The sequence below is a fragment of the Ixodes scapularis genome, unplaced genomic scaffold (genome assembly GCF_016920785.2).
Source record: "Ixodes scapularis isolate PalLabHiFi unplaced genomic scaffold, ASM1692078v2 PGA_scaffold0__279_contigs__length_252992795, whole genome shotgun sequence".
NCBI lineage: Eukaryota > Metazoa > Arthropoda > Arachnida > Ixodida > Ixodidae > Ixodes > Ixodes scapularis.
This window is the reverse complement of record NW_024609835.1, coordinates 65,151,423-65,175,147: the sequence shown is the minus strand read 5'-3', so window position 1 is coordinate 65,175,147 and position 23,725 is coordinate 65,151,423. Positions and strand designations below refer to the sequence as shown.

The 23,725-nt window shown below is 45.7% G+C and overlaps 1 long non-coding RNA gene across 1 annotated transcript; it reads right to left on the bottom strand.

Moving 5' to 3' along the window:
* Window positions 1-4,366: 4,366 nt before the first annotated feature.
* LOC121834852 lies at window positions 4,367-9,466 on the bottom strand. Its single transcript, XR_006077357.1, has 3 exons — window positions 9,228-9,466; window positions 8,089-8,179; window positions 4,367-4,455 (listed from the first exon to the last, which is right to left on the bottom strand). It is a non-coding gene; the product is annotated as an uncharacterized LOC121834852 (long non-coding RNA).
* Between the last annotated feature and the right edge of the window lie 14,259 nt (window positions 9,467-23,725).

Below are 23,725 nucleotides of genomic sequence, written 5' to 3'. Positions count from 1 at the left end.
TGCGAGCAAGCAGCCCTTGTCACTGCCGATGCTTCGGGTAGAAAAGCTAGTGCAGAATGCCTAAAACCACTTTCTTGGAAGTTGCAGCTTGTGCAGAGAATGGTGAGCATGAAGCTAGTGTAGAGGAGTGCCCAAAAGCCTCTTCCTCGGGGAGCACAGCTCCTGTAAAGGCATGGGAGCAAGCAGCCCGTGCCACTGGCAATGCTTCAGGTGGGAAAGCTAGTGCAGAGAAGTGCTTAAAAGTCGCTTCTCGGGGAGCACAGCTGTAGAGGCTGGTAAGTGGGTGGCCTTTGAAGTGACTGAAACCAAGGTAGCGTGCCCTTTCCAAAGCACGGTGGGAGGAGGGAAGCAGCGTGGGTGAAGTACAAGAGCACGAAGCGACAGTCTCGCAGGCTGTGTAAGGCACTAAACCATACTGCCACTATTGCATCTCCCCACAATTGCTTGGGGTGGAGTAGACCTTGCATAGGGTGCCTCTGTTCTTTGTATGTGTCCGATAATCCATTGTCTGGCTTGGGGGAGGACAGCCCAGCATGTGCGACAAAGAGCAGGGCCACTGGAGGCAAGCATCCCGTCACAGCCCTGCTGCAGAACCATTTTCCTGCAGGCCTAGTTTAGCAACTATCCAACCTATCTAGCAGCATTTGAAGACTGGACCAAAAAAGGGTTGCATGTATTTTCAAAAAAAAAAGGTCAAAGACATGTTCACGAGTTCAATCTGATGAATTTAAGTACTCCATGGTTGAGCAACCGGAAAGAATAAACACAAATTCTGGACGCAAACAGACGATACAACTCTTTCCGGTTGCTTAAGTATTTACCAACACGCTCGTTTTTTAATGTTAATCATGGTTGAGTTCATCTAGTCAAACCAACAGCTAACTCCTTGGCCCAATGCGGTGAACGAGGGCTAAATGAAAAATTGATTGATATTAAGGCGTTTCTTAGCAGCCTTGCAACCTTCCCTAGCAACCAGGTGCAGCTCTTGCCATAGTCTGTTGCACCCTGTGCAGCTTGAGAGGATGTATCTCAGCAGCAGCTAATAGACAACAATCGGTGGGGCAACCTTTTCCGAAAAACTGTGCATTAGTTTGATCAAACGCAGGAGGCAGACCACGAAATGTGACAGTTATAAGCATGCACTTTCTGGAATGCTCCACAACAAGGCACTTCGCCTTAGTATGATATAGGGCAGAGTTAATTCCTCTCTACAGAAGTTATTTACTTACTGAAAAAGAACTGGCATGTGTAAGATCCAAAAGTTCTCTGTCTGATAGTGTTATGAATATTGTGCGTAAATGTGTTACGTAACACATAAAACATTTCCACATTGGGGTGGTTTTCAAGCTGTTCTGTTAGCTGAGGGACTAAAATTCAAACAGGTGAGAGATGCTTTCATTCAGCTATTGCATACAAGAGTTCCAGACCATTGGCAGTGATGTGATACTTGTGCCAAAGTACTACATCTTGCTACATTTGACCAAAATCTGAGGAACTCGAGCCAACATTGCGCCAAAACTTAATTTTAACAACTTGCAATTTGGCCGGAACGATAGGATTGCGTGAGTTTGCAGATCTTTAGAATATTACGTCGTATAACATACTAACTCTGTCTGATTTCGCATCAAACACAGACATTACTCGTGTAAGCGAGTGCCATTGTGTTTTGCCTTTTTTCTTGTATTTTGCCGGGCGCATCCCTGAAGTCGCCTACGAAGGTCAGAGGGCACGAATGTTGTGTTCTTAAAGGCTTGTGTTAACACTGACTCCTTGGCATCAGGGGTCCCAAACGTGGATTCCAGCGCCATGAAGATACAACTGGCTGGCGTCGGACCAGATGCGGCATGTGCCAGCCAGGAGAGACCAAGCACCGCGAGAGAACTATACAGCAGTCTACCTGTGGGACTCTGAGCAAGAGCATTGTGCGATGGTGGTATGCAACCACCATAGTTCCCAAATTTGTAAATTTGGAAACTATGGCCTAAATTTGTACTTTCGACTACTATATTAAACCCAGTGTTTTTTTTAATTGCCAAAAGCTTAGTTGTCAAGACCTCATTTATTTTCTAGAATATATCTTATTTGAGACTATTTCTAACACTCGGAAGTTCCGCAATAATTTTCGTGTTCTGTTCTGGCGGGTTAGTTTCGCTGAGTGCGCTTCTCACCGCTCACTGGTGTACTGCAGTGAAGCGACAACCGCGGTGTCGCTTGTGTCTTGCTTCGCTGCAGCGCACCTGTGTGCTAAGGGGAAAGCATACCTCCAAAGCTATACTGGACGATTTTTGAATAAAATTTGGCTTGTATGTATGATAGACTGACTGCAGTATCGTGGAGGTATCTTTTTCCAATTCTAGATTTAGCAAGGATACTTCAGTATTGCAAATATATTTATGTGGACTCTTCTTTAAGTTAATGTATTATGCCAACTTTTTTGTTTAATGGTCACTCTTATCTAAGTGTGAGTGAATTAGCAGCTAAATTACCAGAAGTAGAGAATGCAAGCCTGAGAAGAGCCTTAACGAGTTCGGCGAAGTTGTTTATAAGAAGGCATATTTATCATTTACAGGCCAATTTTAGGGGCGAAGCTCCTTAGGGTCTAGCCATGTCCGGCATCCATGCTCACATCGATTGCCATCCCATCTGTCTTCTTAAAAAAAAGAAAAAATGTTTGTGCAGTCAACAGGATTCAAACCTGTGCGGGGAGACCCCAATGGATTTCTAGTCCATCGCCTTAACCACTCGGCCACGACTGCGGGATGAGTAGGGGCTCTGAGGTGTGGTAGTAACTCAAGAGCTGGGGATGACATGGATGAAACGTTGCATGTAGCCGCTCAACGTCTATACAGGAGAGGGTGCTGCGGTCAAATGCGTATATAATCTCGTTAAACTTTGCATGCATTGGCTCAACGTTTATAGACGAGAGGGCGGCTGTCAAATGCTCAAATGCGTATATAACCACGTTCCATACCACACATTCCATACCAACGCAACCCAGAGCTCAGCACTACCTATGAGCAATAAAAAAAATCAGCACCATCAGCACTACCTATGAACAAGATCAGTATCATCAGCACCACCGAGAGTTTCGCCCCAATCAACATATGAACAAGATCAGTATCATCAGCACCACCGAGAGCTTCGCCCCAATCAACATCATTCAAAATGTGGAGATACGGTCATTTTTTTTTTGTTATGGAGTTCTAGGTATAAAATATAACTTATATTTCATAATCAAATGACGACTGATTTTTTTTTCTGTATTAAGAACTGCAGTTTTATTACAACCTCTAGAACTTGAAGGACACAAATTTAGGCACTCAAAATTATTGTATTCTAGCATTATTTCACTGGGATTCCATATCTAAATTTACAATTCACCACAATTCATGCTGTCCTTCATCTGTCATCTTCTTGTCACCGTGTCTGGTGCGTCTGCGTGCAAGTAAACTGCTAGTTTTGTGCTTGAGGAAATCAATCCTGCTGTGCAATCGATGATAACGAAAGGTTGCACATAATTGAGAAGGCAAAGTAGACTCTGCCTAGTTGGACAGCTCAACACATGAATCTTAATGTAATATTTGCAGTGCTATGAATGAAAATGGAATGTGCGCTTGTGCTCCAAAAGTTCTTTTGGCTGCTCCAAGAGCTGCTCCAAAACGACTGAGCGATCACGTCACTGCATTGGCTCTCAGTATCAAACATTGGGTCACCTCCAAACTCTGTTTTTGCGTATGGTTATATTGACAATGTTCCTCCTGATTTTGTCAAGCAACTGTGCAGCATTCTGAAGTTACAATTGACCACTATAAATGTTTTTATAAAACCTGCACAAAGTCGAGGCCAAGTCAAAGTCAAATTTGGGGGTTTTACATGCCAAACCAACGACGGGCATCTGGCACACCCCAGCGGAGGACTGAGGATTAATTTGGACCACCTGGGGATCTTTTGACGTGCAACCGAAAGCTCGGTTACACGGCGCCTCCTCCGCAATAAGCCTCCGTCGGATTGTGGGCACCTCGGCCGGGATTTGAACCCGCCACATGGGGATCCGTAGGCCAGCGGTCTCGCCTCAGAGCCACCGAGATGGCTCACAAAGTCAAGGCGGCACTCTGGAGTGTGGCTTATTCACAATAGCTAACATGCAATACATAGCATCCGGCAAAGATCTTACCTCTGTAAGCTTCTGACAACAGTCAATGAGGACCCATTTACTAAACTGCATTCTAAAGGGAATGACAAAAGACTTTCCCATAATAAATTTTATTGTTTCTCAAGTGCGACCAAAAGACTTCGCTTACGCTGTTCATTGCTTGTGCAGGCAGCCTCTGCTTTGTGCCGGTGCTGTTGGCATTAATCAATGTTTAGGTTGTCCATCCCTCTTTCACGAGGAGTGTCCAGGCAGAAAACCTAATTGTGGCATACAGTTTGCATGCAGTCGAGGGTGTATTGTCACTGGAATGCAGAAGGATAGGCAGAGGTTATCCTAAATGACTGTTTCAAGACCTTGAACTTTATTTACCATACCCGCCAAGTTCGGAAAAACCAAATCCGGGAGAATTTTCTAAGCGGGGGGGGGGGGGGGGGAGGGGGGGGGGGGTAAATGTTTTTTAAAAAGAGATATTGATAACAAATGTAAATGAAGACAACTTCATTATATTTATATTGCACTGCTCATGCTAGCGAAAAACTGCTGCGCCTCGCTATCGTAGCAGCCGTTTGTTACGACGGCAAAAACCACTTATTTAAGTGCGAGGAGGGAAGGGGGGGGGATTTGAGTTTTTTGGGAGATTTTTCTGGCAATCGTACTAATTGGTCAAAATTCGGGAGTCTCCCGGGTAATACGGGTAACTTGGCAGGTATGGTTTACCCTTGTTATGTTTATTCTTGTTATTCTTTACCTTTGTTATGTCTCCACCTGCATATTTCTTACTTTTCATCATTAGAGTTTGATATGACAAAAACTGACTGATATATTTGAAAAGGCATGTGACCCTGTAATAAGTTGCAAATTATTATTACAATTGTGTTCAGACACTCATCGTGGCCAACAATTTCAATAACAATTGTTGTAAAAAAAAAAAAACTTGCTCTCGAGACTAATAGATGGATAATAACAGCTGTACCCTTTATAATGGGTGGCAGCTTCCACCACCTAGCCTAAAACATTAACAAAAACCAGAAACATCATCCACTGCCTCCTTCCTCCGGCGAGGGAGTCGCCAATTTTCCTCTGGTCAAACCTTGTCAGCATCAGCAGATTCCTCACGAAACCGCAGTAAATGTTGGGGCTTAAGTTTAATGAAATAATTCGCAACTGGTTATCAGGTCACACCTTATCATCTGCAACAGAGTGCCCTCTCCATTTCAAATACGACCTTTTTTCCCTTATATTTAGCATAAAAAAGTACTATGTACAGCTGCTGATTCCTATGGGGGACAAGACAAAAACAGCTTAGTAATTTGAATTTTTATGCTTTGGTGCATGGTGCTTTTAATCTTTTTCTTTTCTTTAATTTAGGTCTTTTGGAGGAGCCCGACTGCTAGAGAGCGTGCTCTAAGGTGTTGGATAGAGAAACGGCTTCTGTCAGGAAGTTGTGAAAACAACTTCCAACTACAAGATAAGCATTCATGCCCACGGACCAACAAGCTTCTTTTTTTTTTGTTGTTGTTAATGTTCCTTTTTCTTTTTAGTTTGCATTTAGTTCATTTCTTTTTTTGTGCTTGTGTTAGGTCTTATTTTGTTGAAATAAACTTTTTGCATCCATTTCATTCATGCTATTCTTGTTGCAAAAACACCGGCAGCAACATTCGTTCAAGAAAATGCTGCAGAACAGGTTACATTGAAGCAAAGCAAATGTGTCAAAGGGACTGACAATTGAAACAGTTAGCATATTAAACTTCATACTTCTTGGAAGGCTCGCTGATGTGACTGCTGCACCAAAGGCCTCAACCTGCTATATGCTGCTAAAATTAACCAAAATACTACTATGATGAATTTGTGCCAACGCTGCACGAAAAGCTAGACTTTTGCTCGCTATTTGAGATTTACTCGGAGCTTGGTACCTTGCTGGATCATTATGGTAGAGGATGGTGCTCGTTCTCAAAAATACAGGCTATTGATTGGACTAACACACTATTTGATTTTACCTTTGTATCGAACAGGGACAGTACACTTAATTTCCCTAATAGTCCTCATTATTTTAAGTTTGTTGAGGTGGCCACACTAGCTTTGGTGAGTGCACTTCTCGATAGGCTTTGGCGCACTGTGCAGAAGACACTCGTACTGTAAACAGCAGTTTTGTCAGGTTTGCTTCCCTGCAACACACTTTCGTACTAGGGGAAGACTTACCTAATGAGCAGGGTATTAAGAAATTAAACATCTGGGATATGGTACATGTTGATCTGACAATAAAACCTTGCAGAAAAATTGCAAAAATTAACTGCAGCTATTATGTAGGTGTGCATGTGACAGCAAAACGGCGAAAAAGTATTCCGGAATGCAGATACTTGTAGAAATACATTTGTTCCCGAATGGTGCTACGTGAGGAGGGTATAATTCGTGGTGAATACGAATGGTAATTTATGCTTGTGCTCCTCTTTTTGTGCCATTTTAAGCACTACCCCTTTGCTCAAACTCTTTATTTATCATTATGCCGCTAGAAAAACATGACACCCCCCTTGAACCACATAGTTATAGAACGGTAAAGACTGCGTATCATGCCTGACAAAACGCGTCTGCCCAAAATGAACATCGTTTTGCCATGAGGGCGCAGAACCAGTGCAGCCGCCGCGTTGGGACTGGCGCTGTGATCGGCTTTTGGAGCAGAAGCACAGGGTGTCGTCTGCATCTGTTAGCTCTTGTTTCACCGCACCACGTTGTATGCTACATGTAATTATTCGCAGTTTGATGAGACCATTCGCATTTCCTTAGTTTTAATGTATAAAAACGAAGTCTTTTCTGTGGATGTTTACTTACTCCAGTCTACTAAAAAGTTTTATGTATGAAATGCGTTTGTCCAGATTCCTTCACATTCATTTAGCAATAGCAGATTCAGGCCAAGTCTCTAGAATTTCGCATTTAGATGATAGATGCGCAGCATCAGGATGATTTCACGTCTGGAGTTACTGGCGGCCGTGCGCGGTCAGGAGCGGTCACTTCGAAGACGAAGGCCTGACGAGAGCGTTTTGGCCAAAACAGTTATCAACCGTCACTTTGGTGTCAAGTTGAAGCATTTATTCTGATTCTCAAGAAAGATTGGCATGGAACTAGCATACCAATGCCGATTCTCTGCGTTTTTTTCCCAGGCCCACTAGTGGGCTTCCACAAACACCAGCGGACAAAGCATGCAGTATTATGCTCAGCTATGGGGCATGCAAGTGCCCTTGTATTAAATCCCAGACCTCTGCAATGTATCGGGATCGTCAGTCTGCATCCAAGAGCTACTCAAGGTGGGGGCTATCAAGAGTGTGATACTTTTCCTGTGTCTTTTAAGAAGAATATGAACATAGCACCACGTAGCATCAAAAAGAAACAGTTTACACAAGTCAATCTTTCAACGCTTACCACAGGGAGCCAAACCTGTGCAAGCAGGTGCGTAAAACGCTCTCAGAATATCATAATTGAGCACATTCCTACCCTAGGTTAGGATCTTGATTCTATGTCCACCATGGGTGCATTATTTTCTTAAGTGAAAGGAAATGTAACCTCTCACTGGGCGTTATTGTTAAACATTGCAGACATTTGAGCAAGAGCTCCGAGAAATGGCACCACAAGCAGAGATGGGCGAGGAGTGTCATCTGCTCTTGTTGTCTGCTTCTGCACAGACGCTGAACTGACTCCGGAGCTGGTGCAAGCTTTTGAGGAACTGGGTCTGAACTCGTTTAGAACTGGGATGAATCGAATGTGCCAGTGCAGCGGCTGTGCAACTTCAGGGTGAATCGAATGTGCCAGTTCCTGCACTGCTGAACTAGTTCAGCCACTTCAGGCAAATCAAACAGACCTCTTATGATGTTGTACACCCTCACTATAATAGTACCCTTAAATGTCAGTAGCAGACTCTCATCAGGCAACCACCGAAACGGTACCTTGTGTCAGATGCTGGGACGACCGGCGTGTCGCAGAAGAGCACGAGAACACACATGCCAGTGAGCACAACAAGAATGTCTAAACCACGCTCTGGAAACAAAAGGTAGCAACCTGAAATTACATGTACCACCCATCTCGATGCATGGCACGCCTGGCAAGAAAGCCGGTTTGGGCACGACGTCACATAGATAAGAAGTGCAAGACATCCTCTCATGGAGTTTTAAGCTAAGACACTGTGAAAAACTTGTCTAACTCTATGCATTTTTTATTAAAGGAATTTCTTGCTTTGAAACTCACATTGGCACATTTAAAATCTTATATTGTGACCCATACAAAAGTACTTAATATTACTAGTGCGACACTTTTTCTAAGCCTCAGAACTGTCTACTTAAGTAAAGGTGTCAAATGCTGTCCAGCTTCACCTCATTTATTCACGCAAGACAACTAAAGAGCTTGAACAAACATTCACCATATCAAAGCAGAAAAAATATGTAACTTCACATGTAAAAAAAAAGAACGTGTTTCCCCTGTGAATTGCAGTTTGATACTAATCAATGTTGCAGGCCTTATCAGCAAAAAGTGGCTAAAGTGCTTAGCGAAGAAAAAGAAAAAAGAAACTTTTCGTGTTGGGATTTGCCCTTACAAGGTGCTTCATTTGCATTGCACACCCTAGTTAAGTGTCTGAGCATTACATGCCCCAGGCACTAAAACGATAAATACCTCGTTGCCTGAAAAGCACGTTCTAGCTTCGATCCGCAATTACAGTTTTGCGAATTCGCCAAGCTTAGTAAATTCTAAATAGTTTTCTTCTGCACTTGAATGCTTTAGGGAGAAGGAAGAGTTCGATTTATACAGTTAAATTTTTGTAGGGATCGTTGGCTTTGCCAAGTGCTAGCTACAAAATAATGCATTCGCCAAAAAGCATAACATTTCAAATGTAACTATTTCGCGAATCGAAAACAGCAGCCCAGGTTCGACACATACGAGCGGTCAAAAATACACGGCATGAGAACGACGCAGCAACCGGCAACATCACAGGAATTTCGTAACAGCACAGAAAAAAAATTAAATTACACCCATTCGCTCGGCACAACTATGATTTTATTATGTATAAAGCAACACAAGAGTTTCAACTCACCAACGCAGGTTCGATGTAACGTTCAGCGTGCTTGGGCCGCTGGGTAAGAGCAAGGAAGTTTTGTCTAGTAGAGTATAGTTATGACATTTATTCCATTCCTGATGCGCTTATCGATCTTTCAACGAACCAATTCGAATGTCACCACTGAAAATGTTTGTAGAAAAGCCAAAAAAGTAAAATATTTCAAACCTCCTGCACCTTGTGCACAGGACTGGTGAGCGCCATGACACAACAGATCCGCAGAAATTGAAACACGTTTGAATGTAAACATAACAAATTTGTTTTGAATTTTCAAAGTTAATAGATCTTGTTTAATTAACAACATTATTTTTTATTTTATTTTATATTTCTATAAGCATGCGGTAAGAAACAAAGATTGGAAAATCAATCTGTGCGGTGGTATCGTGCTATTCTCTATGCCGCGAAACACAAACAACATGGCGGTAGTGTGATGGTGGCCCGTTGTCTTTTTTGAGGATGTACTGGGTGTGCGCCACTGCAGAAATACAGTGGGTGCGATTTTCGGACTTAAGGAAACGGTGGTGGTGGTGATGGTGGTGGTGAGGGGGGAGGGGGGAGGGAAGGGAAGGGGAGCAAGGGCACAAACAACGGGCCGGCATTTTAAGTGTTTTTTAATGAACAGTTGGGGGCGGTCGTTTGTTTGCTGAAACGTTCGACCAACTGAGTGCCATCCCGTTGTGTTCTGCTCTTTCAGAAGAGAATAATACTATTTCTGCTATTGACTGGACACAGAACGGAAGAGGTTGATACGACTATTTATTATTGTAAAAAATAGACATAGCACAATAAAAATGCAGACTGAGAGGCACGTAGAACGAGCGCTGTGTTTACATGGTCGGACAGAACGGTGTGTGTAATGTCATTCATGTGATGCATCACAAAAGGTGCATAGGATCCTGGAACAGATACTACATACTACTGAAAGCCAGAGCCGAACTTCAACTGAAGACACTCTTGAAGAACACGGAACATACCGTGGTGTTTGTAATCAATGTATCTGATGGAACGTTGGGCTATTCTGAAGTTCTCTCGGTGCGTGAATCTTGTGTATTAAACTGACTGCACTGTGCACTTGTCCCTTTTTTCTTCTTCTCGGACCCTTATAAATTATTTTCCTAACCACCGTCTTTTTTCTCCTCCCCTAGCTGTCATGAAATCTTCATGTCGTGCCATATTCCTTGGGGCCATACTGACATCTCACTGTATAAACATGCACAACATCCGACTTGCTTTGCTTTTGGGGAATCTGTGTGCTAGCGCACACCAGCTCGGAGCGCGTGGAGCGAAAGGTCGCGCTGCAGAACCCAGGGCTTGGGTTCAATCCCTGCCCGCTTCGATCTGGATGAGCATCGTACCGGTGTGCGGATGTGTATCACTACTCCGTGGTGCACGTTAAAGACCCCAGGCTAGCGGTTGTACTGTACTGGCTAAATTGCTCATCTACAGCGAGTGACTCGTCGCAGCTCTAAAATGGCTGACCAAATACACGTAGTATAAATATTCACACAACCATTTATTTTAGATGTTGATGACCTGTGCAACACGCGTTCGTTTTTCACCACACGCAAAAAAAAAATAGCAGAAAAAAAATTAGCAGCGTTTATTTTCTCAACTTAACAGACAGAACAAGCGGCCACCTGATCTGGAGCCGAAGCACATGACACGCGCTGAGTTCCAGATATTGTGATGGTTCGGCTACTGTCGTCATTGCAGCGATTGGACGCGGGCCACTACCCGATTGCTTCTCGAGCTAGTAATTATCACGAGCCCAAATCGAGTGTTCACGCAATGCTCGGGTCCAATCTATGAACCGCATTCAAATATCGTCACTTGGGTGTACTGCGATCCCCCAGCTACGTCATCAAGTTTTGCGAAGGAGAGACTGAAAGAAAACGCTCGCTTTTGTCCTTGAAATGACATCGCAACAAATGAGTTTCTTGGTCAGTGGCGTTGCGTGCGAGTATCCTTCAGTCCCACTAGTGCCAGTAAACTCGTGTAAAGTGAAAAACATTCCAAGTGAATATATGCGATATTCAATTGGAATGTTGGTCGTTTTTATTTAATTTTTTCTGCGACTTCGACTGCGTGGGGTGAAAACGGAACGCGTGTTTTATAGGTCATTAACGTCAGGGATCCGTTCTTAACGATATTTGCGCGAAGTACAGAAATTGTTGCATCGCCTCTTTAAAGGGATGCTGAACCAAACATTTCAGTGTCTATAATAAGTGGCGCACGATCTTTCCACGAGCCAGCAGCCGCCGGTGTGCGTGAGCACACGCAACGAAATGAACGAGTTTTAGAAGAGGGGGCCCCAAAGCTTTGGGTGCCCCGAACAGCTCGGGGCATCGCAGTGGGCATGCGCAGAAGTTCTGCGCATGCGCAGTGGGACGCCCCAAGCTGTTTGGGGCACCCAATGCTTTGGGGCCCCCTATTCTAAAACTCGTCAGGCACGTAGCCAAGGGGTGGGGCCATGGGGCCCGAGCTCCCCTCCCTGGCTTTTGGGGAAGGGGGGGGGGGGCTGGTATGCCCCCCCCCCCCCCCCCGAAATCTTCCATCTTGCTGGGGCCTTCTCTCCCCGCCCCCTCATACAGCAGATTGTCATGGCGCTGGGTGTGCGCTCACTCGGCCACCGATCCCCCCAGCTCGACGCGCGTGAAGCGAAAGCTCGCGCTGCAGAACCCAGGGCGAGCTTTCGCTACACGTGTTCCGAGCTGGTGTGCCCTAACCCACTCGGCCACGGATCCCCCTGTTTCCCCGATCCCAAAAGAGCGGAGATGAGTGACCTCCAGGGCCGGAGGTAAAGGTGACCTCTCCCCGAAGGCCCCTAAGATGACAGTGCGGTGGGAGCAACGCTCTCGCGAGACCAATCGACCGCTTCCTTTTCATCACCTGACCCCTCTCTCGATCACGTGGCCAAGGAAAGACGTACAACTGCTCAAAGTGAGCATGCAACTCGCACTGCCAGCTTATGAGTGAACGAGGTTGCTAGAGAAAGTGAAAAGTTTCTTTGAAAAGAAAGTGAAAAGCAAAGACGTCCGACTCCTGATGAAAAGCAAAGCGTTTGCCCTGGCCAGTGGCGGCTGTTTCAGGGGGGAGGGGGGGCAAAACACATGCTTTGCCCCCCACTCTGAAAACTGGGGGGGGGGGGGGGGGGGCTTGCAACTCTCTGGGACAAGTCCTTTAAAGTGAAGGGAGCGAAACTATGATATGGACCAAGGTATGCAAACACACTCCGTAGCTTCGACCACGGGCTTCGACCCAAATTGCTTAGGCAAAATAATAATAATAATAAATAATCAGAAAACATCGTCCCAGCGAAAGCTTATATTCGAAACAAGCTTACACTTAATTGACAGAAAAGGTGTTTGTAAATGTATGTTATGAGAGTCATACTTAACCATAAATTGGTCGCTGCTTATTAAAGAACAATACCAATTTGTTACATCTTTCGAGATTTCCTTCGAGCTTTTCGGCATGTTCAGCGCTTCCTTGTACACGAGACAAAAACTATACCACCATAAACCACTAAATCAGTGACAGATGTATGATCGCAGAAGTATACCACGGGTGCGGCACTTCTATGCACCGAATGTGGTTAAGGAATAAGATAATATAAATTAATTTACTTATACATTAATGCTGTCTCATCCACAGGCAACTCAGTGTCTAATACAATATGCATGATGGGTGCGACTTATACCGTGAATTATTTATTATGAAGGTAACAACCAGGGCATACATGCCGAGGGCAGAAAAATTGTCCGGAGCAGTGGTTCTCAAGCATTGATGATTCGCGGACCTCTTGGGAATCGGCGGATATGATGGAGGACCCTGTTCGTGGTGAGGGAAAGGAAAAGTTATGGTTTAATTACAAAAATGATTTAATAAATGAATATAACTAAGGGCTAATGTGGAGTAGACTTCTTTTTGTGACATATACACGAGAAAACTCACTCGAAAATTGTAACCTTTCTTCTGAATCTCAGACAAGACAACTTTTATTGCTGGGCTTGACTGATGAGGCTCGGCTTCGCGGACCCCTATAATACCTCCGCGGACCCCCATTGGAGAACCACTGGTCTGTAATAAAGGATAAATTCAGCGCAAAATCCTGCTGGTAAGCATCTGTGATCGGTCGAAAAGAGCTTCACACTGTCGCACATGACGCCATTCCGCGCTTGCACGCGTTAAACGATACCAAGAGAAGCGCGTTCCGACATCGTTTTATATCGGATGAATTGGGGTGAAAAAGCGACCAGAGCTATAAAATGTACAACAAACTAACTATGGCACAAAAGGACGACGGAGGCATACTGGGATAAAGGGAAATTCAATGACGATGGCCCGTGGTCTGCAACATGATTATCAAGTGCGCTCTTACGTTGTAACAGCTAATCTAAAGGTTGTAGCAAGATCAGTGGCATAGACAGGAATAGTTTTCGGGGCGGGGGGGGGGGGGGGGGGGGGGGAGAAAGAGAGAGAGGGATGAAATGCTTTTGCGAAGGGGGGAGGGGGGGGGGGCTGAAGCACAGGGGTGAAGTGAAGCCCCATAAGCCTCCCCCTGTCCCATACCAATTTAGCTTTGTCCTAGTATACACCTTTCCAATGTTCACAAGTCCACAGCCCAGCGCACAACTCCAAAGCCTAGCAGGCGCCATACGTACAAACAATGAAAACGGCGCCTGCCAGGGGCTCTTAGAAGGGGGGAAGGAACGAGAAATTAAAGGAAAGGAACAGACCAGGGTTCAAGGATTAAGACAAGTGACAAGTAGATATGGTAATTTGGAGATGTGCATCTTATAAAGGACGATTACAAAAATTGTTTGTTGCTGACTAATAAAGCGTTGTGATTTCTTCTTAGTAACTCATGTAGGTACTGTGACGCTTGAAGAGAACACGGGAGCGCATGGACCCCGCACCCGCGCAAGGTATACTCGCCCTAGTTGATGCCGGCTGCGGAACCGCTGCGCAGCCGCAAAGTGGGAGGGGCGTGGCGTCCAGCGCGTCGTCTGCTACGGACGGAGCCACGCGCTGCCAGGTTTGCCCGTCAAGGGAAATTCACTCACGCACTTCGAAGGCTAAGAGAAGGAGTGTGCGATCACTGCTTTCATTCGAATTTTGCACTGTCATTCCTAACTTCAACACTACACAGAGCCGATATCTCGTGAATCATGCTGCGCTATTCGACAGCCCTGTTTAACAGGAAACGACAGTGTCTTGCTTTAAATAACGCGATGGACCTGTTGGTGCCGCCTTTTGGCGTTTATTTTTATCGTAAAGCCAGGAAAAAGAAAACAATAACAACGAAGAAACGAAGAAACACAGCGTGGCTGTATGAAAATACTTTTGCCCATAACGTTGCGCGAGAACCATAATCAGCAGCAGCTACGGGATTGTTGGTATGTGCCCGAACAATTGTAGACAGTTCTCGATAATCGATTCAGATATGGTAAGCCGAGCGACCTTCGAAGTGCGGGAGTAAACTTCCTGTGGCGGCAAAGCAGCCAGCGCGCGGCTCCGGGGTCCACACCAGACGACGCGCTGGACGACACGTCCCTCCACGGCTGCGCAGGCGTTGCGCAGTGTTCTGCAAGTGACAGCCACCAGTTGAGACAAACTACCTTCAGGCTGTACAAACATACAAACAACACACAATTTTTCGCGGTGGACCACCCACTCGTGGGGTCGTGGCACGTGTCTTGCGCGTTTCCACAACAATAGTTGGTGGTAGTAAAAACGACTTTATCAGGGCAGACTACATGAAGGTTGTTAAGGGGCCGCATGGCGCCATCTCCTGCAGAGTTTCTGAAGCCATTGGCCGCTGCCTTCCTTTGCTTTTCATAGAAAACAACACAATACGTTACAAAAAAACAAAAAAAGGGGGGGGGGGGGCTTGGTTCCATGATTGCACGTCGCTGAGAAAGCATGGCTACCTTATTTCCGAGTGCTTTCGCGTGTCTTCATAATTTCAGTGAAAAGGAGATGTTTTTCCATCAGGTGAAGAAGTCGACTCTGACTTAGCGATGAGGGCGAAGACACTAGAGGAGATTGCAGTTGTGGAGATACTCCACCAAATGTACCTCTTCCTAGGGGCCATACACCCAAGATCTTCCAGATTTTCTTGGTGTTCCTTTCACTGTCACCTACCTGCCAAGTCTACAGGCACATCTTCAGGAAAACGCCTAACTCCTCCCCCCTCCCTCCCCACACTTAAACAAGGAGTTTTTGCCGTACGGCAGCAATGATGGCGAGGCCCAGCTGTATCTCGCTAGCATGAACATGTGCAGTACAAATGTAATGAAGTTGTCTTCATGTAACTCATTGTCAATATTGCTTAGAAAAAAAAATAGTTTTTTTTCAAAGTCCCGTTAAGTGCGCTTCTTGTCGAGCGTGGGAGCACTGCGGAGAAGCAACACACACACACAAAAGCGACCCCCGCTGATGTTTCTTCTCTGCAGTGCACCGGTGCTCGGTAAGAAGCGCACTCAACGGCCAACCCGCTGCAATCAACACTTGGGAAATTATGAATACCGCAATGGGCGTGCTTGGGAAATAAAAGCACACTTTCTGCACGCGCGCGCCTGGTGTTTAAAAATAAACTAAAATTTTGTGAATGTTTATATGTACGTGTAGTAAAGTATTCAAAATATCTGTGGCTCCAATGCAAGATTATATGACAGGTAGATATGCCCAGACAACCTGCATTAACCATTCGTAATACATATCTTTTTAATTAATTCGAGATTGAAAAAAGAATATTCGCATATAGCGAGGCTTGTAAATCCACTCAATTTCAATCAGGTATAGATACAGCTCTATACTATAGGTTTCATTTTATGTTAAATACGTAATTTACTTGTCATCCCAAGGCATGGAACTTTCTGAGGTCACAGTCTGTAAATATAGTTAGATTAAAATTAGCTTATAAATGGACAAGTGGAAGCTTGAGTACAACCTTCACGAGTTTAGCTGGATTTTCGTTTAAGCATGGTGCAACAGTCTGGGCTTTGAGAAACCATTCAATATTTGATTTGAAAGTATTTAGCCAAAACCACTATTTGCTTCAAACTCCAAATCTGCTATTGGCACATGACTAATAGATACCCTACCCCCACCAATTTAATGAATGCATAAAAATTAGTACTATCAGCCAGGAAAAATTGCAAAGCTCAAGTTTCTATATGAATTAGCTAACAGCAACTTCAACATTCCCACAGGAAATCATCTTACCCCTACTGGTAAACGGCTAACAAGATATAACCATGGTAAACTTTATAAAGAACTTCCAACCCACAATAAGTGCTTCCAATATTTCTTTTCCCCCAAATTGTCAAAGATTGGAATCGCTTGCCGTGAAACATTGTACATTCCACTAGTCTAGAGCATTTTCTCATTAATTTGGAAGTGCACCTGTCGCTATAGGCTTGCATACCACTATCTTCAAATGTGTACTAAAAAAACAAAAATCTTTTTGTATGATGTACCACCCTAAAACAATCCCAAATGGGATTAGTAGTATTGGAAATAAATAAATAAATAAATAACCCTTATAGGCCCTCTTGATGCTTCAACCTTTACGACCAACTTCATTCCAGCGCTTCATTGCACTGCAGACAACTGGACTTGTAGTGCAATGGTGATCCACTATTCTGATTCCATAGCAAAAAAGTTGAATGGCTAAAAATTTGAGAAAGGTTGCCGTACCAAGACACTTTTTTCAGACTTTGCATGAGAAATAAAGTTAAGCTTATCATGAAATTAAAGGCACCACCTAGAAATTTATGCCCCTTCCTGATGCAGATACAGGCTCTATATAATTTTAAGGATGAATTCAACGATAGCCCACGACACGGCAAAACAATTTACACAGACTGTTTTCTTGAGTGAGAACTTTGATTCATTTCTGTCTGCCTTTTTAGGAAGTTTATTTTTGGCAAGCAGTAGCCAGGGATGACAGCGAAATGAGGATAAAAGTGGCAGGCATCTCCCCCAAAATTCACTGAAGTCACTCCAGTGAATTGTTTCTTGTTGAAGACCATGAGGAAAAGTTGTTGGGCAGGTGAAAATTGCCTGTTTTGATAAACAAGGTAAAACACCTTGTTTATCGAAACAGGCAACTTTCACCTTTGACACACAATGTTGGGTTTGCTTCAACATAGGCTGTTTGAGGCGGTCTGTGGAAACTAGTTCTGGTCCATTAACTTTGATTGTAAAATGTTTCTTATTCTTCATAAAGACAAGATGTGGTTCAGTGTTCATTTAGATCTTTTGCAGTGAATGATTTGGTGGTTGCTCTGGTGGGGGTCGGTACTGGCATGCTGCCTTCAAAAATCTTATCTCGTCTTTCAACGTAGGTCCCAGTCTTGGCGAGTGTTGCTGCAGGGTGTCAGGGAGCTGCCAACTCAACCGGCAAATGAAGCAAAGTGCCATAGACAAGTTGAGCTGAGGAACAGGCACAGTCTTCTTCGACAGTTGCTTAAAGAACAAGAAAGATGACAGGGGGAGATCCAATGAATGATTTGGATTGTGATTGGTCATAATTGAAGCCTTTAGTTGGCAGTGAAAATTTTCAACGAGACCATTGGCTTGCGGATGACAGGCAGTCTCATGTGTCTGGTTCCCAGCAGCACAGAGAGGCGTCAGAAAAAAACCGCCTCAAACTGTTGCTCATTCTGTTGCAACCTCAATGGGCGTGCCGGAATCGTGTGAACCAGGTGTTAATGAAAGCTGATGTAATGGTCTCGGCTCCATGCGATGTCTTGTATAGGTGTCGCTTCCAGCCAGCAGGTAAGCCAATCCACAATAGTGAGGAGGTATCGATAGCCTTCGCAGGGTAGTAGACGTCCAACAAGGCCGATATGAACATTTTCAAAACAGCTGGCATGAGGCAAAAGTTTCTCAAGTAGTTATGGTATGCCAGTGCATTTTCACTTACTATCATTGTAAACACGCTCCTAGCTGTAGAACTTGGCATAGGCTTCAGCTCGACACCTGTGTGCCCCACGGAAAGATTTTAGGCACCATGCTGAATGTAGCCTGCCTTTAAAGTTCCAAGGAAAGTGGTGGAATGAGATGCGCCCTCTCTAGCTGGAAAGACTCAAGACCAGCTATGTGTCTACCGAGTCAAACAAGTAATCCTCAGAAATAAACCCTCGGGACAATTCTACGGTGACGGGTGAAACTAACTTAAGCATGGAAGGAGAGGGGGGCACCGGGTAAAACTAACTCTACCATGGAAGGAGAGGGGGGCACCAGAGTGGGGCTTTGTGTCAACCTCAACAAGGAGTTTGCCCTACGCCAACTTTTTCATACGAGTTTCGTTCATAAATAGTCAAGAAAGGGCTCACCATGTAGTACATCACCAATAGTACAATACGAACGTCTCAAGCACCTAAGTTACCGACAGCCCATATCGAGCTACTTCACTTACCGGGGCGCGTACCCCCCTCTCCCTTTTTGGCCCCTCCCCCCCCCCCTGGCTCCGCCCCCCCTCCGTTCACCGCCCGATCAGCAGCATCAATACCCTTCACTCAGGGGCGCGGTCATACACGTCGTAGTTGAACGCAGTCAAGAGGGTGACGGCGAGGCAGGCGAAACGAACGACCCAGTCGATGCAAAGCCTTCACGTGCACGCGAGCTGCAAACTCATATGCTTGAGCTCAGTCCACCCACTCTACGCCACACCAGCTGGAGATATCGAACGACCTGCGCACCGCTCGAGTTCCACCACCTCACCGACGCGTCTGACCGAAGACACCGCGCTGCACCAGCACCAGCTGCACTCGACGAATTGACGCTCGACGGACTTTGCTAACGCCACGAACGCGCCAACGCCAGGCCGCCACCGACCGCCAGACCAGCCAGGCGCTAGCCAGGGCAGGCGGGCAGGAGGGACAGGCCAGGCGCGCAGAGCCCGCACAGCCGCAGGCGCGGCGCTCTAAGCGACGTCATAGGATATTGATATAATGAGACAAACTAATTTACAGTATGTCTACAATGCATTAGACTTTATAGCACCGCTTCTTTACATAAAATAATAGCTCAATAGCCTTATTTTATTTATACCACGTGACCTTTTAATTTCAAAAGTGCATAAAAATACATTGTAAATATATTTGTGGGCTATAGAAGTTTAAGATATGGCTGAATATATAAGATTAAAGTAATTTTATATTAATTTTATAAGTCACGTGGTTTTATACGTCACTTCCGGTGTCGAAGGAGCCTTGTCTGTGTGGATGAGGCTCCAGCGACGGCCGTCCGAGGAGCCACTGCCTTCATACAAAGCCCTCGATCACGTGGTTTGCGATTACCACAGGCTTATTCCTAGCCACCGTACTTATTCTACAGTGGGCAAACTGTGTATGATAAACTGTGGTTCCCAGCGCAAGCTTTCGCTCCACGCTCCGAGCTGAGACGCGTTAAGCGCGATCCAAACCAACGCTTCTTTTTGCGCCTGTAGGTCGTGCGGCTGCGGATGTGACGTATTTTCGTGACGTCGCGCCGCTTCTTCGCTCCTTCCGGGCGCGCACAAGAAAGTTGGATAATTTCAACTTCTTCTCAACGCGCACAAAAACGCGCGGTGACGTAGTAGGGCGCTTCTCTGTCCCGGCCAATCGGTGGAGAGCAAGCTAGTTCCGGCTCCGCGTTTCTCGCCGTCTGGCTGCCCTCTCCTCCTCCCCCCCCTTTTATTCTCTTCCAACATGACAACGCGATCTCTCTCTCTCTCTTTCTCTCGCCGTCTGGCCGGCCAGTCTGTCGCAGTTGCACTTTGCTTGTGCGCTCGTGCCGAAGTTTCGCCCGTCCAAACCAAAGCGCACGGTTCTGACTCAGAAAGCGCGCCCGGAAACAGCGAAAACGCCACGAAATGCGTCACATCCGCAGCCGCACGACCTACAGGCGCAAAAAGAAGCGTTGGTTTGGATCGCGCTTACGCCCACTCGGCCACTTCCTCCCCAGCCCGGGCCGCCGTTCGTGGCCGCTTATCTAGCCAGCGGAAAGCGGACGCGCCCGGCGTAGGTAGTGTGGCTTATCCCGCAGATGGGCCGCGTCCACAATCAGTTCCGAAGGGTGCGCCGGAGGCACTTTCACCCAAAAGGGCGAGGGAAGACACGCACTCTTCGAGGAATGCGGCCTTACCCCCGTATCCGGGATGACGTCGCCATAACGCTCCCACGGCCTGCTTGTGCTAGGCCTAGATAGGGAGACGGGAAACACGTGGTTCCCACAATGGGGGAAATATTACTTAGTTTCAAGTTTACATGTTAAGAACAGTATGGTGGACACATGTCGGGGAAACTAAAAGCTTAACTAATTTTTGATAATTTCGCAGATATGTATGAAATATTATTTTACCTCAGTTGTTTGGAGGTTTTGGCCAGTTGATCGTACCGCGCTGAGCTCAGTACGTTAATGTGTCAAAAGTTAGACGAAGCTATTTTTAGGGTACACGCTAAACCCACGTGTCTAGGGGTGATGCAAAAGCACCACGAAACCGAAATAGTCTAACGGATTTTGTATGGATATTCTGCGTCATGTCTAGGCATGCCCAAGGCAGCTCCACTGTTTATTCAAAACATTATGCCCACCTGCCTAATACTGTGTTGATTCAACTTTGGCTTGCAAAACAATTGCAAGGGTCCAATTAACTGTCTCTTCAGAATCATCTGCACCCTGACCTACACTGTATCCATACTTCATTTCAGTTTACTTCCAGACGCAGCCGACGCTACAACTTCTTAATGGGACCAGTAAAGCAACGTCAAAAGCGAAAGTCACTAGGCATTTCCCGTTTATGATTGGTTCAGGAATGATGGAACGCGTTCAAAAACAATATGAAAACCATAATGGTGCAATTTTGACACTGTCTGTTTGGTCTATTTTAGCTCGTAACGGCGGCTGCGTCTGGACTTGAGGTGGAACGAAGTATAGCTGTGAGTTGAGCCAAAAGTAGCCGCGTATTTTGCTTTACAAAGCGGGGAAAACCTCCGACCGTCGTTATTCTGTACTCTAAAAAAAAGCGTAGTCGTATAGAGAACGGCGCCGTGATCGACATTGGAACGAACAGGTTGTCGCTGCGAAAGCTTGTTCTACCACCGAATCATTGCGAACCACGTGAACCTGCCGCGGCGGTCGAGTATTTTTGTGACCGTTGCACTTTTGCGTAAAGCGTTACAAGTATTGAATTACTTGTAATCAATTAGATTTTACTGCAATTTTGTAAAGCTTCAATTAGTTCCTCTAAGGAGTAAAGATCCTTGTAATTGACTTACTTTTTTGCCTATTATGGATTACAAAGTTACCCATTACAAGTTTTCTCAATCTCTTCTTTTTGGCGTGGGGGGGGGGGGGGGGGGGGGTGTAGGGGTTAGATGTGCTGTAGTCACTCAGCTCTGGGCAACAGTCAATTTTTCTTTTCTTTTTCGAAACAACTAAACACGGGACCTCGAGGATTAGTAGGCGACTTCATTCTGCTTCGTTTTCTGGGCACATTTATTTTTGGTACATCGGAGATATACGTCCGGGAATGAAAAATGACTTTATCGAGCCTCTTGTTAGTAATGTATCTAGACAGCGCTTTTTATTTATTTATTTTTTAACGAGAGGGATTGCGCGTCTTGGCGCCACTCACTCAGCTCTCGGCAAAATCAATCAGGGCTATCTTTTTTTTTTTTCGGAACAGCTGAGTGCGAGACCCCAGGGTTTATGCTACAGTAATAAACAAAAGTTGAATGAGAAGTAACGTGGGAAGTAATCGATTGGTTCAGAGTAATTTTAGATTACTTTTCGAGGTTGTAATTGTAATCGGTTACTTTTTACATTGAAGTAATTGTAATTGTAATCGGTTACTTTTTTTCTGTGACGTGTACAAGTCTGGCCCGTTGTGGCCGATGCAGTCGCCCGCGGGAAGTCCTTTCAGACTACACTTGGGGTAATCATAAGTCGTCACAGCTATCGCGACCCCCGCGTAGTTATGCTACGGGGGTAAGTTCTACAATCGGCCCCCTTGGATTGATCTTCGAAGTTGTGGAATTCGACTTGCCTTACTGCACCGCGAGGTCGATCCCACTCCGTAGTTCGATGTTGAGGACTGCAACGGCCGGGTCCGTCCAGAGGCTGCCGTGGACTACGAGGAGGGGATTCACTCCAGAACACAAAGATACTGAAGAAGCGGGTTTATTCGGCTCTTGTTCTACCACGCTATGCCCGCCGGCGAAAATAATAAAAGAAAAAAACGGAAAAATGTCGGCGCTGTCGCATTAGACAGATTCACGTGAAGGAGGCCCACGCTGCCGTAATAGGCAGATTCGTGGAAAGGGCAAAGCTCCAAAAAGAACGAGGCTCCGTGGCCCAGAGCCTTCCCCGACGAGGGTCACGGAAAAAAAATTGGCTTGCTCTTTTATGATGAAAATAATCCCTGGAGAAGGGGAACATGAGGGACAAAGGACAAACACAATTTCATCATTACTGTCCAGCTCGCTTGCACCTTTGCATTTAATTGCATTATAATCATGCTCTTTTATGTTTATACAGCCTTGATGGAGATGCGCCTCAACGGGTAATCGGTCTCTTAGCTGTAGATGAGAAATTTAGCCAGTGCGGTACAACCGCTAACCTGGGATTTTTAACGTGCATCAGGCAGTAGTGATCACACGAACGAACGCGTGCCGGTACGAAACTCATCCAGATCTAAACGGGCGGGGGCGGCGGGGATCGAACCCAGGAGGTTCCCAGCGCAAGCTTACGCTCCGAGCTGAGACGCGTTAGCCCACTCGGCCACTTCCTCCCCTCGAGTCACGGCCGAGAGAGAGAGAAAAGTCTTGCAAAAGAGGAAAAACCATCGTTGGAGTTACAGCCATGGGCCGAACGGTCATCGTTGGATTGGGGGGAGGGGAAGGGGATAAAAGCTGATAGAAGAAAAAATTGTGAAAAAAAAGAGAGGGAGGTTGTTTCGCCAAAGCCGACAAGCGGGGCGCGAGGAGCCACAGAAAGTGGCTGGCAGAAAAGAGGGCGGAGCCGAGGAAGGAAGGAGATCCTTTAAATGTCCAAGTGTCTTGTCCAGAAGCCTGTAGCACATCTTCACAGAGTCCAGGGTGAACGAATCGGGTTCGGCACGCGGTGTCCGAATTTCCAAGCACTGTCACCAGTCACACCAACACCAAGTTTCCCAGTATTCCGAGCCAAAGTGCAATGGGTCGGCGAGCATCTCTCTGCTGTATTCACAACACAGCGTTGCGAAAGGATTGGGGGGAACATTAATAGATTCCGTTCCCTCAACAGGGGCGGTCGAGCCTATTGTATGCATAAGGGACATTCTGCAGAGTGCTACGGAATGACATTCTTTGCCTGTGTTTGGCTGAGTGACCCACGCGATTTAACGCGTGGTTCACCAAACGGAAAGGTAGAAATTACTTGTATGGCATTTTCTGAAAATGCCTGACCCTTGGCATGCCTAGGGTTTACTAGCTTCCGAATCT